The sequence below is a fragment of the Neolamprologus multifasciatus genome, chromosome 7 (assembly GCF_963576455.1).
Source record: "Neolamprologus multifasciatus chromosome 7, fNeoMul1.2, whole genome shotgun sequence".
NCBI classification, from domain to species: Eukaryota; Metazoa; Chordata; class Actinopteri; order Cichliformes; family Cichlidae; genus Neolamprologus; species Neolamprologus multifasciatus.
The window spans coordinates 33,083,309-33,089,652 of record NC_140445.1 but is presented as its reverse complement, the minus strand read 5'-3'; positions in this window follow the sequence as shown (position 1 = coordinate 33,089,652).

Genomic DNA, 6,344 nt, shown 5'->3' with positions numbered 1-6,344 from the left:
ATGGCAAGGATAAGATTAGATTAGCTTAGTTAAGCTAAGATTGCTAGCAGGGAGGGAAAGGGGTTTGTCCAGACTAAAGGTAAGTCCACCTACTATAAACTCTTTTAAGGATTAAGAAGGAGTAAATAGGGGTAACTGTCCTTAATGTCACGTGGGAATGTTTTACGGCTAACTAGTTAAATAGTAAGCCTCAAAGTTACTAGCCTGGGCAATTATAGCAAATACTATGTAAAAGTATTTTCTAGTGCGTCCACAAATTGACTAGTTAGGACTTTTGGGCCCAGCTTTACCTAGGATGGCCTTTATTCCAAGTATTTGGACAAATACCCCAACAAAAATCCTAAACTACCGGAGAAAAGCGCGACATCGAGAATGGCTTTCCATACCAGTCTATAAGATAAGCTAATGCTCCCTGGCTCTGTCGCATTATTTAATAGATCTAAACAACATAGCTATAGCAACGAGGTGACTTTTATGGAAGAGGATCAGGGCCAAAATCTCTTCAATAATGTCAGAATTCTGCCCTTTTTTTCCCTCAGAATGTCAGATTTTTCATAATTCTGAAATTAGAGTCAGAATTGTAAAAAAACAAACAAAAAAAAAACAAATAAAGACTCCCACTCCTCCCGCCTCATGCAAATATCACTTCATCCAGTTTCAGACAAGTTAAAAGAAAATCTTCATCTTTTACATACCAGTGTCTTAACCAAAACAAAGATTTAAGTTCTTTAAACCTAGAGTTTTGTTTTTTTTACTTACGTGATACAAATGAAACAAAGGTAAAAGCTCTGCAGTCAGAAGAAATTACACAATGTACAGTAAAGACATTTTTAAGAACCTTGTGTATCATCTGTACCCGACCCCAATAGATTTTGTTTAATACCTTAAAAAAATACACCTTTTCCTAGCTGTTTGACATTTAAGAAGAACACTTGTTCTGCATTTTCCCAAAAGATGAGTACATTTCTGAGATCAGTGTTTTTTGGTGGTTGTTTTTCCACAGCCCTCTTTTTTTTAATTTACTTGTACTGTTGTGTTTGTTGTGTTGCTTCCACTAGAGGACACTGTTCCTCCAAAAACTGACGCCAGACTCTGCAGCCATGTTAGGATCAACCATAGTCTTTGGGATCAACAGGTAAGGCAGCCTGGTAAATACGTTGTTATGCAGGTAATCACCGTAGATGTTTTAGATCCTTAGGCTGTTAATGGTGCTGTTAAAGTGTGTGTATAAACATAAAAACATGTGTATATTTATTTATATAAAAGTATTGATAATATTGCCAATGACTCTTCACATCAATTATTTTCTTTAATACTTCTACCATCTTCTGCTGTCTATAAATACTGCATACAGAAAACTAGACACAATGATTTACTGATTAATAAATACAATTGAGTTTTTATTAATACAAAAATGAATAGGTTTTTTGTCATTTTGCGTTGTATTTTTTCTGCTTATGGATTGCATGTTTATGTATGTGACTTTGCATGTTGCAACAGTTCCCAGTTCTCTGGGCCTGACTGCTGACTCTCATCCTGCTTCAGAGAATTTTTTTTTTTTTCTGAATACAACCGACCAAGTATGATTAGTTTATCAAACGTGTGCATATGTATTGCACGAGAGAGAGTCCTTAAAAAAAAAGAAGAAGGGGGGGGGGAAAGTGATATGATTAATTTACCAGCATTCCGCGGGGTCAAGGAAATTGATGCAGGATAATTGGGCACATAGGGAATCCTTGGCAATTTGTGCTTTCAGACTCTACTTGAGAAATTAGATGTCAGTGCAAATGTGAAATTGCTCCTCAATGTTCTCAAAGATTCCATGAAAATTTAAATATAAATCTTAAGTATTTCCAGCAAAGGGATTCTTCCTTTTCTTTTCTTTTCTTTTTTTTTTTTTTGGTGCAAACTTGAAATGAAGCCCTGTGAAAATGATCTGAATGAAGTGAAAGTGTATGAGAGGGGAAAAAGACATCGAAGCTTGTGTAAAGTTTGGGGCTGCACTCCGAGGAAGATGTCAGGGCTGTTGCTCTCAGTAAAATCCTCATGCAAGAATTCATTAGATTCTTTCTGACAGGAAGTTTGAATTCATCTGAAGACGTGTAATTATAATATTCAAGATATGTACACCTATAATGTAGAATATAACTCAGATGGTGCAGTATAGCCTACTTTTTTCCCTTTGGGCTGTCAGCTTGGAAGCTACAATATACCAGTGTATGACGTGTGTTTGCATGAAGGGGAATAACTTACACAGGCGTGAATAGCTGATGTAAAACAGTTCAATCCCAAGGCTGTTGATTGATAATGTTGTCATGGGTGTTTTAATTGGAAATAAATGAGAAAACTCTTATTCTGAAAAACACCCAGACTCCTATAATTTCAGTTTCTTTGTTGTTGTTGTTGTTGTTGTTGTTGTTGTAGCGGTTATCAATGAGATTTAGCTCCAGTTACAAGGAATGCTGAAAATTGTTAAATCATAATCAGCATCATCTGCATCATCATTACAGAATTTGATCAAAACTTGCGGGAGATTTGATGTTTGTATGCAAGATCAAGATAAACTGATTGCTCCAAACTCCTAGTTATATTTAAATGTTAGTGTTTATTCCTCGCGGACACACAGTGCAAAAGAAAACGCTAAACAAGAATATTTTTGGTAAGCATACTACATACTGACACTCTGAAAAACGCCTTCATTTGTCCTCATTAAAAGCTTAAAAGTCCATGAATAAATAATCATTAAAGAGGATACTCCCGCCCTCCTTTTTTCTTTTTTTTTTTTATCTTTGGCCTTATGCAAAATACACTCACTGACTAAATAAATATGCTCCATAAAGACTGTTTAGAAGTGTGCCCTCCTCCCCCCACCGCTTCCACATTTAGAAGGCTGACATGCACCTAAAGATCAGATCCTACATTGGCTGTTGGTTTTGGAGGGAAAAATTGGACCTCCGAGAGTCAACTTAATGCAATTAAGTGAGGATGATGAGTCTTTCTCTCTCTCCCTCTCTTTTTCTGTGCTGCTTGAATCGGTAAGCAAGGCGGAATCAAAACTTAAAGGCAAGAAGAAAAGAAAAGAGCCAGAGATGAGCATGCACAGACCGGTCCCAGCGGTTTAATTATTTTAATTATCTCTCCTCTTTCAGCTTTCCTAAAAAAGAGGCCATTAAAGGATGCCCGTTTGGGTTAATCTGATTAAAAAACAAGATGGAGGGAGAGATGAAAGGCTGCAGATGTCAGTGCTAATCAGGGGAGTTAAAACTACTATTTGTGAACTGGGACGGTTGTTAAAGTGGGTAGAAAGTGCGTGCAGCGTGAGTGTTTTTTTAAATGCGCTTTTCCTCACTTCAAAACACCTCCTTCCTGCAGCCTCTGTTGATAAACTTCCCTCTTATGCATCTTCTCAAACTAACACCATGTTTAATTCTCCGCCGTGTTCTGTAACTGCGTTGGCAGCAGGTCAGGCGAGCACAGTGATGATGGGAGAGAAGTAATAAAAGTTTAAGTTGAGTCCCCAACGGTATGGTTTAGTTTTCATAAAGGGAGGATGGCACTGGAGGAAGGGATAAAAGCAGTATTAGAAATTAGCAAATTTAGAGTGAGAGTTTCTTTTTTGCCTTTATTTGGTAAGATTCTGCAGAAAGTTGGCCATTAAGGTATGGGAGTATCGATCTGCCAGTTTCTTTGGTTTTATTCTGAAATGTGAAATGCTTCTTACTAAAGATTTTTTTTTGCCAAGTTCAAATTTTCTCAGCATCCAAGGGTCTAAGGGCTGACAAGCGTCTTGGAGACCAGAAAGTATAAAATGTCTGCACATCTTCTTTTAATTGTATATTGATCTTAAAGTTTCTATCTTCAGCACTGGAAACACATTGGTTTCATTTTCACTGTACTAACAGATTTTTTTGGTGTGTATATGCGTGTGTTTTATGAAAAAAGAAATTTTTCTCGCGAAAACATCAATATTTCTGTCAACATATTAGCTTTTGATCGACAGAATGTTTATTGCACTGTAATACGTAATATTGCACAGACTTTATGTCACTCAGCAGGCCAAATGTAACGCTGTCAACTTTCATAATGCAAGGAGTTGTTAAAGTTCCTCTGACTGCAGAGCTTGACATTTGTTCAGGCAGGAATGAGCACAAAACAAGCACAGGTGTTGAGCCACAGCATGGCGAGAGAGGAGGGGAAAGGAGAGGGAGGAAAAAAAACACAAAAAAAACAAAGATCTACTTTCAAACTAAATCAAGCAGAAGGAATGTCCTGAGTGTGTACAGAGATGGACGGGAGCCCATGCAATATTAAAGCGCCGTGTCTGGCAATGCCAACCGTGCCACTCCTCTCCGCGGCTCCCGCCCTCCCGGCTTCCCGGCCATCGGCTCTTCCCTCAAGGTGACACTTCAAAGCGGGCACACAGACGTGGCAGGCCTGGCTGTCGGCATGAAGCCAGCCCCCCAACCCCCACCCCTCATCCGCCACCTTCCTCCTCTTTCTCTCCTGCCTACCACCTATTCTAGCCCCCGTCTACTCCCCTCCACCACCGCCACCACCACCTCAAAGACACAGCTCCTTCCCCTGCTGGGCCAGGTCAGCGCCAAGATCCACACCGCTCGCCGCCTCGGGAGCCGCTGTCAAAAAACTCCTCTCCACGAGCTTAATTAATAACGGGCCATTCCTAATGCAAACCCTCTGAATCTGCAGCCTGTTTCCCTCCGATCCGATTGGTGAGCTCTGAGGCCTCGACAGAAGGCAGACAAGCAGAGGAGGGCTGGTTGGGGATGCATCCAAATCATTTGAATTTCGATGATTGAGATTCACATGCATTATTCTCCGTGCTTTATAACCTATTTTCTGTGTTGTACAGTGTGCCTGCCTGCCTGCCTGCCCACCCGCCCGTCTGTCTGGGTGTTTTTTAAAGATGTCTCTCTTCTGCAGATGATTGGAGACATTCGAACCAAAGAATATGGGGCTGCTCTCCTCACCCTGTCTGGGAGGTGGGGTAGGAGAAAACTTAAATGTCCACACATACACACACACAGGCTGCATCAGCTGGGTCCAAGGCCTGTAATCACCGCTCAGACCTGAAGGGAGAATTTTACCGAGAGCGCCGTGATCGATATTTGCCAATCCGTCTGCCAGTATCAAGCTCAAATAAAAGCAGAGAGCAGGAGACAAGGCAGCACAGGCAGGTCGTGGGGAGGTCTGCGGCACTCTGGTTTGATGTCTGTGAAAGCGCTCATCAGTGTGTGGAACCGGCCTCATCTTGGCACGCCGGGTCACCTGCCGCCTCACCCTTAGCAGCTCACGGCTGATTGTCTCACTGTCGGAGCGACTGGGGTTGTTGTTTTCCAAGGTGAGAGGACGGATCTTTTCCAGCAAGCTGGGCTTCATTTTTTTTCCCTCCTCTTTTTTTTTAATAGGGCCCCAGCTATGGCACCTCGCAGGCCTGCTCTGGCCGACATGCTGATGATGAGGAGGGGAACTCGTCCAGACCCGCTCCTTTTCCTCCTCCTCCTCTTCCTCCTCCTGCCAGTCCTGAGCTCATGTTGTTACTGTATTTTCATTCGCCACATGTGGTCCTCTGCCTTGTCCGTTGCATTCTTGATGGGCAGAGTGGGGGTACAAAAAAAAGAGCAGGCTAAACAACCATGTGAGCCTTGAGAAGCTGTGGTTAAATGGTACACAGCTCAGAAACATAAGGTCTGCAAGTACGAGTTCAGTCACAAGAGCATTGCGGCATTTAGGGCAAGGAGCTGGTTGTGTTAGCTGACACACTGATATAATTAGGTCGTAATAAATAAGAAAGGCAACGGGGAGTGAGGGCGTGCCTCAACAGTGGCCATTAGAGAAACCACATGGGTTGCTTTTTAAGAAAAAAGTCACCCGTCTACCTGGAAATACGCACACTTTCTCTTCTTCCCGCTTGGTCTCGCACACATTTGCTCAGTGTCCTACTTGCAGAGTCCTTAAGAGTGTTGTTCCAAACCCCAGAAGCCCTGGCCCTTTAAGTGAGCTAACTGGGATGGTTGTAGGCTCAAACCAACCTTAATTAGTACACTTACTGCACAGCGAGGGCAGGTATGAACTCGAGCCTCTGCACTGCAGTTTCCCTCAGATTAAGCCTCTTTTAGACGAGGCTGTAACCTCCCACAATGACTCAGTAATTAACTTCATTAGCTTCCCATTCTCTTTTTGGTTTGGCAAAGTGGGTTAGGCTTAGTTTTGGCCTCTGTTGAGATAATAGTCTTAGAAATCAGTTAATCTTGTCCGTCTGTGTTCTATCTCCTCTATCTCCACCGGAGTTGCTGTATTTCATGAGTGTTACCTGCTGTTCATCT